We start from the raw sequence: 16,301 nt of genomic DNA, 5'->3' as shown, positions 1-16,301 counted from the left end.
CTTTTGAGCATTTATCAGCATTGGCTGAAAACTTATATACACACTAATACTTGTATGTGATTGTCTGTAGTAGTTTTATTCATTATTGTCAAGAAGTGGAAAGAACTCTTTAGTCCATAAATGGTTAAACAAATTGTGGCTCTTCGATAATATGAAATGCTACTTAGCAACCTAAAAGGAACAAAATATTGATACATGTAACAACCTGAAAAAATTTGCAAGGAATTATGCTGTGAGGCGGGTGGTAATAGCTATACAGGTTCACATTGGGTTTGGGCAGATGGTAAAGGAACTGTGGAGCCAGAAAATGGTGGGCCATCCCATGTATTAGGGTCTTGTAACAGCAGATGAGCAAGCAGGCAGGGGGAAACCCTCTCTCTGGGCTGATGAACAAACAGGCCAGGGTCGGGGGAGAAATCCCTTCTCTGGCAGATAATAGCAAAAATGGCCCCTCCCAATGATGGCAGGTAATCCACAATCTATAATCTGCCTCCCAGAGGGCAAGCATCTGCAGCCTTATATAGACTATACATACGTGGTACTGCCCTTGTGCTCATGCACCAATAAGGCAAAGTAGAAGTGAGCAAGCCTAAAACACTTGTTTGCCCAACATTCCACCCTTTTAGAGTTGCTCAATTCACATTCTACATGACAGATATTTTCCATGATGGTTTCTGTGCAAAGAGTAAGGTACATTACATAAGCAAACAGACTACAGCAATAGCACAAGTTATACAATTACAATAATTACAAAGGTGCCCTTCACAATGTCTCTTTGAGCATTCAGCCCAAGGCACTAACTGGAGGCCCATCTCTAGCCTCCAGCCCATGATAGTGTGGGAGGGCCTATATAGTCCAGGGCTGTGTCCATGGAAACCATCAAGTGTCCTTGGTGCATCTCTGCAACTAGAGGAGAGCAGCTTCCCGGTGCAGGAGGGCCTCCACTGGAGCTACCGCCCCCCATCAGGGTCTCTCCTACTGTCCAAAAGTGGCATGTCCATCCACTAGAGAGAGTTAGTGTCCCCCTCTAGTTGGAGTCCAAGAGTTCATTACACTACTCAATGATCATTCCATGATAGATTGCCCAACTGCCTATGCAAATCACCAAGGTAAAAGTCCTTTACAGGCAACTAGGCACATAGCTCTTTATTAACAGACCTTAGCACCTTTCCATAAGTGCTCTGTTCATTTTCACAAGCCCTATCCAAACACCTCAGAGCTTACAGAGCCTGGCAGGGTCAAACACATTCAAGACCTGTGCCATCTTGATAGTTCTCTTATCTGTTGCTGCTGCCACTGCAAAAAAAAAAAAAGAGCAACTATTATCTTCTAAGGCCAACAATGCTGCATATTAGAAGGTGATCAATGATTTTCTATTTCACAGGAGGCCTCAGGCCTCCCACCCATCCCTGTTAGGCAGGTCTCTCTGCTTTCCCCCTATTCAAACTAGAACAGTAGGTCTTGGGGAGGACCCTTTTCTCCCACAGCTGTCTCCAACAAGTAATCTTGCAACCATGCAAGCTGAACACCAACCATTTTCTTGACAGCTGCCAGGGCCACCTGCTTCTTCAGAATTTCTGTTCTGGTTTAAGCTGCTGCCAAAGCTCCTAAAAAATTTTGTTAGACTTTCCATCTAATTTCTCCCTATCTGCCCCAGCCACAACCAAATCTACCCACATCTGTGTTTAGGTAGATTTTATAGGCCCATTTCCCTTGTTAGTCAGGGGGACAGCAAAGACAGCAGCCCTCACTGCTTTATGATTCCTTGCTGCTTCCAGTTCCCACATATCTGTAACCATGTTGAAGGAATAACCCAAGATAGCCACTAGTGACCCAAAATGGGCTGATGGGGTGCTACAGAGAATAAACTCCCTCATTCCTTTCATAAATACTTCCTCATCTGGCCCATTAGACCTCAGGTTGAAAGCAGCATTCTTCATACCTAGTTCCCAAAGGACCTTCACTAGCTCACTATAGCACTGCCACCTACTCACTGCTCCTGGCAAGTCTCCAGCATTCTGCCAGACTGTACAAATGGCAGCCATCATCTATGCTAATAGGGTATGGTTTCTGGGTTGTCATGGCAGTTCTGAAGATGCTACCTTAAGAAGGGTTGTGTGATAATGTAGGCCAATTTCTCCATCTCCGTTCTGGAGAGCACGATGTCATTCACCCTGATGTCCCACAATCTCAGCAACCAAGTCGCCATGGGCTTAATGGATTTTTGCCTGAATTGTGATCCCAACTCCATCAGTTCTGCCTGAGTGTAAGGACAGACCACGGAGTGCTCTACAACTGGCAGAGGGGGTTGTGCCTGCCCCTGAGGTACTCTTGGCTTCTGGGTTTTTACCTTCTGGGAAATCTCTGACCGGGCTCTGGGTCTGTGGACAGCAGCTTCAGTTCAAACCTCTTCTTCCTCAGAAGAGTCAGAAACACCTGCTCCCACTGGCTCAGAGCCACTCCACTGGCTCGAATGCAGCTTTGTCTTCAGTGCCTGCTTCAGCTCTGTGCCTGCCCACTCTCAGCCTGAAGCTGAGATTCCAGCTCTTGAACCCACAGTTGTTTCTTTACCAAATGCCGGTGCCAATGTTCTGCTTCCAGGGCAAACTGGAGCTCAAGAACCTATAATTCCTTCTGCAGAGATCACTCCAGTTCCAGGCACCACTAGTGTTCAGCCTGCATCTCACACTGCAGCTTTCAAGAGCAGTTGATCTCCTTCTCCAGTGCTCACTCCAGTTCAAGCTGTTGTTGCTGCTTAGTCTGCAGCTCATCCTGGAGCTTTTAATCTTGGGCAGTCTCAGTCACAGAGCTCTTAGTTTCTTTTTGCAAAGCTGTAAAAAACACTCAGCCCATGTTCCCCTAACAGGAAAGCCACTGGGAACAGCCACTCCTCTATTCCACCATTCAAGGGTGTCAGTGGCTTTATACCAATCTGATTCAAATCTGACCAGCTGCACCAGATGTAAGGCCTGTGGCCATGGTCATGCAGGGTCATGTTGGATTTGGACAGAGAGTGAAGGAACTGTGGAGCCAGAAAATAGTGTGCTGTTCTGTTTATTAGAGTCTCACAATGGCAGATGAGCAAGCAGGCAGGAAAAAATACTTCCCTTTCTCTGGGCTGATGAACAAACAGGCCAGGTAAAAATTCCTTCTCTGGCAAACAATAGCAAAAATGGCCCCTTCCAATGGTGGCAGGCAATCCACAATTTAGTCTGCCACCCTGAGGGCAACCGCCTGCAGTCTTACATAGACTATACACATGTGGTGCTTCCCTGTGCTCATATACCAATCAGTCAAAGTACAAGCAAGCAAGCCTAACATACTTGTTTGCCCAACATATGCTCAGGGAAAAAATACAATTACATACAGTATTATTCCATTTATAAAAAACATTCTTTAAATAACAAGTAGAAATATGGGATGAAGTTACTGGTTGCCAGGGACTATCAGGCAGATGCGAGTGGATAAAAGAGTAGATGTCACTTTAAAAGGGCCACGTAAAGTATATTTGAGTTTGAGAATGTTCTGTGTGATGCCTACCTCAATGTTAATATCATGGTTATGACTTGTACTATTTGTTCTGCTATCATTTGCTTCCTTTTCCTCACACAAGGCACCACTTGTTACAGAGATAATGACTACTCAGACACCACATGGAGTACACTGAGGGACCTAGGGGAGACCACCTTACAATCCCCTTATACAGGTTTAATGAGACAGCCCCAACCTCCGATCCTTATGGGTATTTATTGATACACACAAATAGAAGCAGCGACAAGAATGAGGAAGTCAGGAAACAGAGAAGAGAATGAGGAAGTCTGGCAGGGGAATTTCTTTTGAGCAGACAAAAGGGCAAGGGAAGTAGCTCGAATATTGCCACCTATTTATTAATCAGAATTGCCAATTCTGCATTCAGCACAGTATGGCATTCAGTACTTTCTGTCACTGGTGTAACTGTGGCTTTTGTCTTTAAGGCACTGAACTCTGTCCCTGTTCTATGTTCTTATTTAGGGCCTCTACATTCTGCAGCTTACCATTGGGAGAAACTTGATAAAGAACACACAACAATTTTTAGCATTATTTTTACAACTGCATGAAAATTTATAATTGTCTGAAAATAAAAAGTTTAATGAAAATTTAAAAATAGCTAACTGGTCTGGATATTTCCTACCAGAACCTTTTCTCTTGGGCAAGAGAGGTTTATATTATGTAGAAAATAACGTGAAACGTCTCTGAGAAGGAAAAGGTGAAGGCGCAAATTGAAGGGAAAACTATGGAAGGGCAGCTCTTGGGGAATGGAAAAGAGATTATTATAAATTAGCAATCAAGGTAACAAGTTTCCAGACTAGACCATCCCTGGACAAAACAGGACCTCAGATGGCAATGGTGTCCTGATGCCCACAGGCACATTTAGTTCAAGGCACTAGGATTGAGGCTCTGAGACAATTGCAGAGCCTAAGTGGGCAACAGAGAAGAACCACTAGAAGCTTGCAAATGACCATTCTTAATCGGACAATGAGTTCAAGCACGTCAGCAAGTACTGCTGATGCCAACGAGCAAAAATTATTTAACGTATATGCTGGACTCTGCAAAGATTCCAAGCCCATTGCTCTCATTTTGGGTAGGGAGAGAAGTAAGGGGAGGGAAATTGGATTTTTTATACCAAATGATAAGTACTAGGAACCTGATTACAATTGATTTAGAAAAATAAAGCAAGTTAGTATTTTGTTGTTGCAATTGAAGTTGTTATTCTCCTAAAACAGGAGTAAAATTGTATCTTCTAGTAGATGTCATAAATTTTTTTCTTACTGATGTACTACAGAGGGGAAGACAGGAAGTTACATAATTTCAAGAATCATATTTTTTATACTATATGAAGTAAATTGTCCGTATAATTTTGACAAAATAGCTAGAGGATTTTTGATCCAAGACTTGCTTTCTTACTTTGATAATACCAAGTTGAATATTTTTAAATTTTAGAAAAGAAAAAGTCTCTATTAACTGTGCTTTTCTTTTCATTCCTTTGTGTGTATCAATAAATCACCATATTTCCCCATGTATAAGGTGCACATTTTTTTTAAAAAAAATGGGGGGTCTAAAAACTGGTTGTATCTTAAACAGTGGTTGTAGATTTTTTTACTTGTATTTCTCACTTGTTTTTGAGCTCATTGTTGAAGACAGTGATTCATTACCAGACACAGATGAGGACAAGCTAATTGGTGGAAGTTTTGAATTTTATGATGAATAAAACCTGAGTTCAATAACATTATGTAATACATATTTTTTCAAATTTCAGTCCCCCAAATTCAGGTGCATCTTATACATGGAAGCATCTTATACACAGGGAAACATGGTATTAGCAACGGAGCTGTCCCTAAAGTAACTAAACAAACAGAAGGATTAAAATAAAAAATAAACATGCAGATAATGGCACCCAAACTGTTATGCTTTTCAGAGGTAAATTGGACATATATTAGCTACTAAGGCATTTTTTTATTGCATTAGTAGTTAATTCAATATATTTTAGTAGTTAATCTATGTCAAATGTAACAAAATTAAACTACCCTGCTATGTTTTCAGGCATACGTGAATATTTTCCATAGCTTTTATGTTGAAACTTATTTTTTCCTTTAATGCTGAAATTACTCCCAGCTAGTGGACACCTTTTTACTCATTGAGAACAAGAAATTTGCTGATTATTTTTATTTTCTTGGCAACCATATTACCTTTCCTGGACTTACCTTGAGAACTGTAGTGGGTTAAATACTGTCCCTCTAAAATTCATGTCTACCCAGAAACTCAGAATGTGACCTTACCTAAAAATAGGGTTTTTGCAGATGTAATTAAGGTAAGGTCAGGTCATACCAGATTAATGTGGGCACTAAATCCAATGGCTGCTGTCCTGTAAGAAAAGAAGAACAGCCTGACCAGGCAGTGGCACAGTGGGTAGAGCATCAGACTAGGGCTCAAAGGACCCAGGTTCAAAACCAAAGTCACTGATTTGAGTGCAGGCTCACTTGGCTTGAACACAGGCTCGCCAGCTTGAGCGCAGGGTGGCTGGCTTGAGCTTGGGATCATAGACATGACCCCATAGTCACTGGCTTGAGTCCAAAGATCATTGGCTTGAAGCCCAAGGTTGCTGGCTTTATCAAGGGGTCACTTGCTCTGCTGTAGCCTCCCAGTCAAGGCACATATGAGAAAGCAATCATTGAACAACTAAGGTACCACAATGACAAATTGATGCTTCTCATCTCTCCCCATTCCTGTCTGTCTGTTCCTTCCTGTCCTTCTCTCTGTCTCTCTCTCTGTGTCTCACACACACACACAAAAGAGAGCAATATACAGTCACACAGGAAGATGGCCACATGAAGACAGAGGCAGAGATTAAAGAGGTGTAGCAAGAAGCCAAGGAAAAGCAAGAATTTCCAATGAGCTACTAGAAGCCAGAAAGAGAAAGGAAAGGATTTTCCTCTAGAACCTTCAGAGGGAATTTTGCCTTTATAGTTCCTAGATTTTATACTTCCAGCTTCCAGACTGCAGTAAAAGTGAATTAGTGTTGTTTTATGTCACTCAGTTTATAATAATTTGTTAAGACAGCCCTAGGAAACTAATACAACAATAAATCGTCAGCAACTTTTAATGAATGAGAAAATGTTTGGATGTTTAGTTTCAATCTGCATATTCATTTCTGTTCCCCAAAGAATGTCTTGACTTTTCTGGTGTTTTAAGAAATAGCCAGGTAATACTGAAGCTACATTTTCAGCTAACTAAAGAAGAATACATTAAAATAGTTGACTGTATTCTTAAATGATATAGAGCCCTTCCTGTTAAAAAGAAAAATTGATTTCCTCAACTCTTACCTGCAGGTAGCTGTCATTGCTTCAATTAGGAAGACCACAGTAGTTGGGAAAGAGATAATCATCTAAGAATTGGATGAAGATACAATTTCAGCAATATCTCCATATTATTTCTTGTAATGTGTTGACCTAATTCTTTTGCAAAATAGTAATTTGGGCATTGAAAACAAATTCTACATAGTTAAAATGACTGTGTTATGCAAAGTAATACACAGATTTAATGTAATTGCCATCAAATCCAAGTGTCATTTTTTAAAGAATAAAACAAAAATTATCAGATTTGTATGGAACTATAAAAGACCTTGAATAACCAAAGAAATCCTGAGAAAAAAGAATGAAGCCAGAGTTATCATACTACCTGGCTTAAAATTATACTATGATAATCAAAAAAGCATGGTATTAGCAGAAAACAGACACACTGACCAATGGAAAATAATTGAGAGCCCAGAAATAAACCACATGTATTTTTTTATGAAGAAGCTGAAAAAACACAATAGACAAAAGAAAGCTTATTCAATAAATTATGCTGAGAAAATCAGAAAGCTACATGCAAAAAATAAAGAATAAAACTAGATTATAGTATGTCCCCCTGTACAAATATTATTTTAAAATGGAGCAAAGACCTAAATATGAGATCAGGAATAATAAATTACATAAAAGAAATGAAGCACTAAACTTATAAACCTTGGTTGTACAGATATTTTGTGAATTTGACCACAAAGCAAGGGAGGTAAAGGCAAAAATAAATGAATGGAACTATATCAAACTAAAATGTTTGTGCAAAGCAAAAGAAACCAGCAACAAAACAAAAAGGCAACAGACCAAATGAGCAACAGCTCTGACAAAGGGTTAATATCAATGATTTGTAAAGAATTCATACAACTTCACAACAAACAAACAATCCAATTTAAAAATAGGCAGACCACCTGAACAGACACCTTTCCCGAAAAGACATTCAAAGGGCAAACAGACATATGAAAAGATGTTCTACTTCACTAAATATTAGGGAAATGCAAATGAGAATTACAATGAGATACTAACTCATGTTATAATAACTAGTATCAACCAGACAATCAATAACAAGTGTTGGAAAGGTTGAGGAGAAAAGGAAACCGTTATTTACTACTGGTGGGAATGTAGACTGGTTTAGCTACTATGGAAAACAGTATGGCAGTTGTTCAAAAATTAAGAATAGAGTCACCATATTAATTAGCAATCATTCTTCTGGGTATCCACTTGAAAAACTTGAAAACATTTAGTTGCAAAGATATATGCACCCTTATGTTCACTGCAGTGTTACTCATGGTGGCAAGACATGGAGACAACCAAAGTGTCCTTCAATATAAGATTAGATAAAGAAGATATGGTACATATTTAGAATGAAATACTACTCAGCCATAAGAAAAGATGAAATACTGCCATTTCCAACAACATGAATGGACCTTGAGAATATTGGGTTAAGAAAATAAGTCAGTCAGAAAAAGCTAAGAACTATGATTTCACTCACATGTGGGATATAAAACTAAAACTCATAAAAACAGACAATAGTATGATAATAACTAGAAGAAAGAGGGTGGGGGAATGGGGTAAAAGGAGGCCAAATATATGGTGACAGAAGATAGTTTGACTTTAGGTGTTGGGTACACAATGAAATGTACAGATCATATATCATAGAGGTGTACAATTGAAACATATTATTTTATTAACCAAATGTAAGGCCAGTAGCCACGGCCACCATAACAGCCACCTGGCCCATGTCCATTTGATTTGGACAGATGGTAATGAAACAACAGAGACAAGAACTGGTGGGCCATTAGCTTTAATACTAGCTTGCACTCAGTGGGCAAGAAATACACACAATGGGAAAACACTTCCCTTTCCATTCAGGGCTCCCAAAGCCACTGCCTTATCCAAGTTTCCTAGAATCAAAGTTTTCTACCTCACCAGCTTATTCACCTCTGTTCCTCATCTCCTTCTCTCTGCACAAACTGGTTTCTCCTTCAGCACTCTGCTATCTTGGCTGCTTCTCCTCTCTTCCACATGGCCTTTCTCTGCTCTCCTCTAGCATGGGCTCCTCTGCCTCATTTTATAGTGTAGAAATCAAAACCTTTAATCCAATATACAACAAGGAAGTCTCTGATACAAAGTTACTTATCTGAGGCATAATGGGGTTCCTCATGAGAGTGCAACACCCCCTATCATGCAATAGTCAAGGGTGTGGAGAAAAGCTTAGTCTTAAAACTAAGCCTTAAACTATAACCACCCTGCCTGCTTACAGCCTGTCCCCTACACCCAATGCAAACTATAAGCTAGAAAACATATATATCATACAGTGGCACCTTGAGATACAAATTTAATTCATTCTGTAACCAAGCTCGTAAGTCAATCAACTTGTATATCAAACTGCCAATACTGGACCCATGCACCAACGCGCTAACTAGTGGCAGCTCCCCAAATCACAATTCATATCTTGTGATTTCACTCAGATCTCGAACAAAAATATGAACCAAGTCACAGCTCATACCTTAAAAAAATTTGTATGTCGGTCTGTTCATATGTCAAGGTACCACTGTATTTATATACTTATTTGACCAACACCAATGTCACCCAAAAATATTTAATTAAAAACTAAAATATTTTGGCATAACTTCTACATTTATTCATTTTCTTATTTTTTGTGGGAGGGGTAAAAAATAGCCAATATATTGAAATATTTGTTTTAGCAGGAATGATAAGATCTTATGAACATTACTATGATATTCTAAAAATAATTTTAAAATATAAATATGATGAACACAGAAATAATGACCAAAGGAACACTTGGAGAAAAGATGGAAGTAAAATTGGAACTAAGAAGTCTCTTTCATTCTTATTTATGTAAATTTTTTTCTGATGTGTTTATAAGTGAATTTATCTTTGCTGAGCATAAAGGTTGGCAATTGGATATCCTTGGCCTTAACTTATAAGAACAGTGAGTCTGGGTTGTGGGCAGGCAGGATCCTTGTAGCCTGGGGCTTGGTTTTAGGACTAAGCCTTTCCCATCCTTTTTGATGTGGGGTGGTGCACTCTCATGAGGAATCCCATCATGCCTCAGATAAGTGACTTTGTATTAGCGACTTCCTTGTTTGTATATTGGATTAAAGGTTTTGAATCTACACCAGGGGTCCCCAAACTTTTTACACGGGGGCCAGTTCACTGTCCCTCAGACCGTAGGAGGGCCAGACTATAAAAAAAACTATGAACAAATCCCTATGCACACTGCACATATCTTATTTAAAGTAAAAAACAAAACGGGAACAAATACAATATTTAAAAGAAAAAACAAGTAAATTTAAATCAAGAAACTGACCAGTATTTCAATGGGAACTATGGGCCTGCTTTTGGCTAATGAGATGGTCAATGTGCTCCTTTCATTGATGACCAATGAAAGAGGTGCTCCTTCCCGAAGTGCAGCAGGGGCCGGATAAATGGCCTCAGGGGGCCACATGTGGCCCGCGGGCCTTAGTTTGGGGACCCCTGATCTACACTATAACGTGAGGCAGACTGAGAGCTTGCTCTCTCGGTTCCTGAGATTAGTATTAGAGAGGAGAGCAGAGTAAGGCCACATGGAGGAGGCCAGGAGAAGCAGCCAAGATGGCAGAGTGTTGAGGAAGAAGCCATTTTGTGCAGAGTTTGTGCAGGGAGAAGCAAGGAAATGGGAAACAGAGGTGAATAAGTCTGGTGAGCTAGAAACCTTTGATTCTAGGAAAACTCGGATAATTCAGTAGCTTTGTGAGCACTGAATAAGTGAGTTTTGGAGCCCAGTGTGTATTTTACTTGCCCTCCAGGTGCACACTAGGATTAAAGATGATGGCCCACCAGTTTTTGGCTCCGTTGTTTCTTTACCGACTGCCCAAATCCAATGCGAACCTGCACGTGAATGGCCATGATCGTGGCTCCTGGCTTTCCACCTGTGAAACATCCCCAAACCATTCTAAATTATGAAAAAAGACATGTTTTTAATTAAGAAACACACATGTATACTTTACCAATGCATAACAAAATATATAAAATAATAGAAAAAAGTGTTATTTAGTAGTATTCTTACCTTGGAGACAGATGAGTGTGGCTAGCGGAGGTGAATGGCGGAGGAGGAGGGAGGGAGGAAGGGATGCAGGCACTGTAGACACGTAAACTAAAACTGCACTTTCTTAACACTAAATGTAAACTAAAACTGCATTTTCTTTACTTTAAACAAAACTAAAACTGCACTTTCTTTACTTAAAATGAAACAACTAAAACTTAATTGCAAAAAAAATGCACTTTCTTAACTTTAAACTTAACCTAAGCTTAACATTACATATTTTTCATTTAATCATCACCTGTTTTTGCCTTTTTGGCTGCACTTTCGGCACTTTCACTTGCAGGACTTTTGAATAAAAATCTATCCAAAGAGGTTTGCTTTTGCCTGCCTTTTAAAATGTTACGGAAATGTGACAAACAAGTGTCATTAAAAAGTGCTGAAGTTGATTCTGACTCATATCTCGGAATTTTGCTCAGATCTTGAACAAAAATATGGACTGAATCACAGTTCATATCTTTAAAAATTTGTATGTTGGTCTGCTCGTATTTCAAGGTACCACTCTAGAGCGTCGGCCTGGCATGTGGATGTCCTGGGTTTGATTCTCGGCCAGGGCACACAAGAGAAGAACCCATCACTTTTCCACCCATTCCCCCTCCTTTCTCTCTGTCTCTCTCTTCCTCTCCCACAGCCAAGGCTCCACTGGACCAAAGTTGGTCCGGCTGCTGAGGACAGCTCCATGGCCTCCAAGTCAGGCACTAGAATGGCTCCAGTTGAAATGGAGCAATGTCCCAGATGTGCAGAGCATTGTCCCCTGGTGGGCGTGCTGGGTGGATCCCAGTCTGGCACATGTGGGAGTCTGTCTGACTGCACTCCCACTTCTAACTTCAGAAGAATACAAAAAAAAAAAAAATAGCATGAGGTATTGTCAATCATACAGATTCCTCCTTCTTTGACCAAGAGAAAATCTAAAACTATTTGATTGTTCATCGCCATGAAGATGAGAGAATCAAGGAAGTGTGTAAGAAACTGGAAATTCTCCCTTGTATCCTTTCTTATGGTGGCTGTTGGGCAAATAAGTTTGTAAAATCTGTATTTTCTGGTTTGCTCACTTTTATTGTTAAAAATGGCGCTGCCGGCCCTGGCTGGTTGGCTCAGTGGTAGAGCTTTGGCCTGGCATGCAGAAGTCCCGGGTTCGATTCCCAGCCAGGGCACACAGGAGAAGCGCCCATCTGCTTCTCCAGCCCTCCCCCTCTCCTTCCTCTCTGTCTCTCTCTTCCCCTCCTGCAGCGGAGGCTCCATTGGAGCAAAGATGGCCCGGGCGCTGGGGATGGATCCTTGGCCTCTACCCTAGGTGCTAGAGTGGCTCTGGTCACAACAGAGCGATCCCCCGGAGGGGCAGAGCATCGCCCCCTGGTGGGCAGAGCGTGGCCCCTGGTGGGCGTGCCGGGTGGATCCCGGTCCAGCGCATGCGGGAGTCTGTCTGACTGTCTCTCCCTGTTTCCAGCTTCAGAAAAATACAAAAAAAAAAAAAAATGGCCCTGCCCACATAGGGCAGTTGATTATCTTTCTGCTTCGGAAGGGCCTTGGTTATGCTAATGTGTGCTGGAGAAGGGACTTTTGTGCCAAAATGTTTTAAAAGGAGTAGCTAGGAGGTCATTTTGGGTCAGAGGAGACCTCTCATTGTGGTAGGGCAGAGAGGCCACGTGGTTGCAGAGCGAGTGAGAGGAGACCACGTGGTTGCAGAGCGAGTGAGAGGAGACCACGTGGTTGCAGGAGAGGAAGCAGCCGAGATGGACACATGCTGAGGGGAACAGAGTTGAGGGGCTTTGTAAGCTCCACTGAACTCGTGAAGCAGGAACCTTTCATTTTAGGAAAATTTGGATGAGTCAGTGGCTTTGGGGCCCTTGATGGAAAGAGAAGTGTTTTCCCTCTATGTGTATTTACTTGCTTGCCGAGTGCAAACTAGGATTAAAGCTAATGGCCCACCAGTTCTTGACTCTGCTGTTTCATTACCGTCTGTCCGAATCAAATGTGAACCAGCATGAGCCAGGCGGCTGTGATGGCAGCCACGACTACTGAACTTACAGTGGTCATGGTGGCCTTTATGTTTTTACAGTTAGAGCATTGTAGGTGATACCCCCTACTAGGCCAGAAACAGTAGTAGCCGTAATGATTCCTGTGATTATTACTCCAACAGTATGTTTTGAGTTATGTTGGGTTAAAACAGGGGATTTAAGTTGGGAGGTTTAGGCAACAACACATGGATGGGGGGTGTTTACCAGAGTGACATACCCAATTCCCCACATACTGCTGTCAGTGATGGGGTTGAGGCACTGTGAGGCAACACTATGTGGATGAGGGTCAAGATTCTAAAAAGACAGGGGCCAAAAATTAGTATAAAAGGTAAGGTTATTAATGGCCCTATTAAGGGTAGTAACCAGGTTAACTTGAGCAAGGCGTCTTGTATGGCTGACGAAATGAAGTCTTCAAGTTCTCTTTTCACTTTTGTTTACTTTCTCAGTTTCATTTTGTTTCTACCCTCTGCACAAACCTTCTGCAAGTTAAACATTCTGCAACTTTCATAAACCTTCTTTACTATTCAGAAACAACCAGTTTTCAGAACAACTTTTTCTTCCTTTTCCTTCAAAAGTACTTTCATACCTTACAACCTTTTATCATTAACACCATACAATTTCTTTCCAACTAATAAGAATTCTCAGCTTTCAAAAACCCCAACTTTTAGTGAGGACTTAGCAATTTTTATATTGGTACTTCTATGAACATACTTTATGACCTTTAGAAATAGGTTCTTTCATTGGCAAATACACTTTTATCTTAAAAACCATAATGGATAACAGGGACCTTTTATAAACCCAGGCAAATCAAACATAAATTTTGTTAAGAACTTCAAAAGACATTAATCAAGTTTAAACTAGTAGTAATATTAAGTGCTTTTCTAGATCACCTGGTTAAAAAAACATTTGAAATAACTATTTTTTTACAGTATTATTAACAGTTGTAGAAAAGGCAAGACTCCTTATCTGTTCTTGGAAGCCCCCTGCAATAACTGAAGAGTGGGGAAGGAATGGCTGCTGAGCCACCACTTGGATTGTAAAAGTGCCCCTTTTTTGCCCTTACCCTGAGGTCCTGGCAGGACCCTGCTGACTTCCACAGTCAGGGCAGAGTCCAGAAAGGTGTAAATTTTCCTATTGTTCTCAAAACTACAACAGCGTTTAGCCCTCCAGGAAGAGGTTTTAAGATATTTAAATGATTGATTTCTTTTCCCTTTTTTCTGAGTTTTACTGTCTGAAAAAGGGTGGTGGTGGGAGGGGTTTAAGATATTCTTCGAGTTTTGTAGGAGAAGTAGGAGGGAAGCCTGAGCCAACTTGGGGGAGGGGGTTAAGAGGATAAGGGAGGTTATGGAAAGTAAGGGTGGTATTTAATTTTGAGAGAATATCTCAGCCCAGTAACGGGGTGGAAGAGGAGAGAAGTAAAAAGGCGTGTGTGGAAGTGAGAGATCCTAGCATGCATTGTAGGAGTGTGGTCAATATGGACTGGGAAATTTGGCCATCAGTCCCCACAGCAGAGACCGCAGACTGTCGGAGGAGATCTTTGTACTTCAGTAAGGCAGAGTAGGTTGCCCTGGTATCTGTAAGGAAAGAAATTGGCCTACCTGCCACAATCAAGTTTACCCGAGCCTCAGAAGATGTGATGATCATCCTGGCATCTGTCCTCCAGCACCTTTATTCTTCAGAGGCCAGGCCTATCAGCTACGGAAAGGAGGGGCCAGCCAGCCTAGGAAAGGATGGGGTCTTATACTAGAGAGGTCCAATCACAGTTCAGTTTTCAATGGGGCCCATTGCAAAGGGGGCAAGGCTTTGGGGGCTTGCCCTAGAACACTTGCTGGCCCAGAGACCTTCATTGTTGCACCTAAAGCAAGCACCTGGTAGGATGTTAATAGGATGATTTTTGCTTTTCGAAACACCCTTAGTGCTATGGGATTGGGTCTGTGGGTACTTAATGGCAGAGGTTAGCATTTGAAAGTGAGCTAGTTTTTATTTTGGAGCTTTTTTGTCTCTATTGTTAAAGACCTTGAAAGCTGGGTTTAAAAGGTCTTATTGGGGAGTTTGAGGGCTGTCTTTCAGCTTTTGCAGCTTGCACTTGATATCAGGTGCTGATTGGGTAATAAGATTTATGCTAATACTGGGAAAATTTGGGAAAGAGCAAGAATCACAGAGAGAGGGTCGTGATCTAAGTGCAAAGAAGGTCTGGGCATAGGGGACTTTGGACAGCATTTTGTTTTGCCAATAAAAATTATAAAATGCCATTTTCAGGCCATTAGGATGAATTGTCCAGTTCATATTGAGGCCAAGCTGTGTTACAATAAAAAATAAGGCTTTGGCTTGAGGTCTGGTACAAGACTGAGTGTTTGGAGGTTTTTTAGGAGGCAACCCAACGGGGTTGTCTTGGGGATGGTGAACTGAAAGTTTCCCATGATGTGATGAGTGAGCATCTAGCATCCACAGAAGGGAATGAACTATTGTGGGAGGTGGAATGAGCTTTAGAACAAGGCAGCCATCCCTGATGTTTTAGACTCACTGGGATAGGGTTGGAGCCTGGCTACTTTCCAGGCATCCCCGTAGGGCAGCCCAGCCAGAGGCAAATCCCTGGAGAATGCCAGAGCACCCTCCTGACCAATGTTAGATTTCTGAGAACCTGCCCTGGAAAGACTTCAGGAGGGGTCAGGAAAGTTCCCAATCATAGAGCCGCTAGATTCACTCACCCGAAAATGATTGTTGCCTGGTGTCAATGTGGCAAGGCGAAACAAGAGGGTGGTAGTCAGTCTCAGTGTCTGGTTTTTGGTTTTTCTCCACACAGGAAAAGAAAATTTCCCTTTTTGGAGGGTTCAGGAGGCATGGCCATAGGGTCAGGGAAACCAGGCCCACAACTCTACAGCCAAGGGAGGCAGGATCTAGGGGTAAGCCTAAGATGAGTGCACCACTCACTGCTCTCCAGGTGGCAAACCTCACCCCACTTCAAGTTGGGGTTAGACCTGTGACTTTTTTCTGGCACACACCTCCCAGGTTCTGGCGCCAGAATGAAAAGCAGAAACTGTGGGCTGAACTGAAAACATGAGGCTAGTGTGTTCCAAAAAGAAAATTTATTTTAAAAGTACCTGAGTGCAGGTGGGCTGAGACCAGCAAAGGCTATCAGCCCCAATGGAGGAATAGGGCAGGATTTATATGAATTAGTCAAAGAGCCTTGGGCAAAGGCAGCTGCATCTGACTCAACCATCCTTTATCGGCATCAAGCTGTAAGGGAGGTCTGAGCTGAATTACTGAGTAAGCAAGTCCTTCTTACTCCTTCAAGCTTGCATTGTT

Source organism: Saccopteryx leptura, chromosome 5 (genome assembly GCF_036850995.1).
Source record: "Saccopteryx leptura isolate mSacLep1 chromosome 5, mSacLep1_pri_phased_curated, whole genome shotgun sequence".
In the NCBI taxonomy this organism is placed as follows: Eukaryota; Metazoa; Chordata; class Mammalia; order Chiroptera; family Emballonuridae; genus Saccopteryx; species Saccopteryx leptura.
This window is presented reverse-complemented; position numbering follows the sequence as displayed.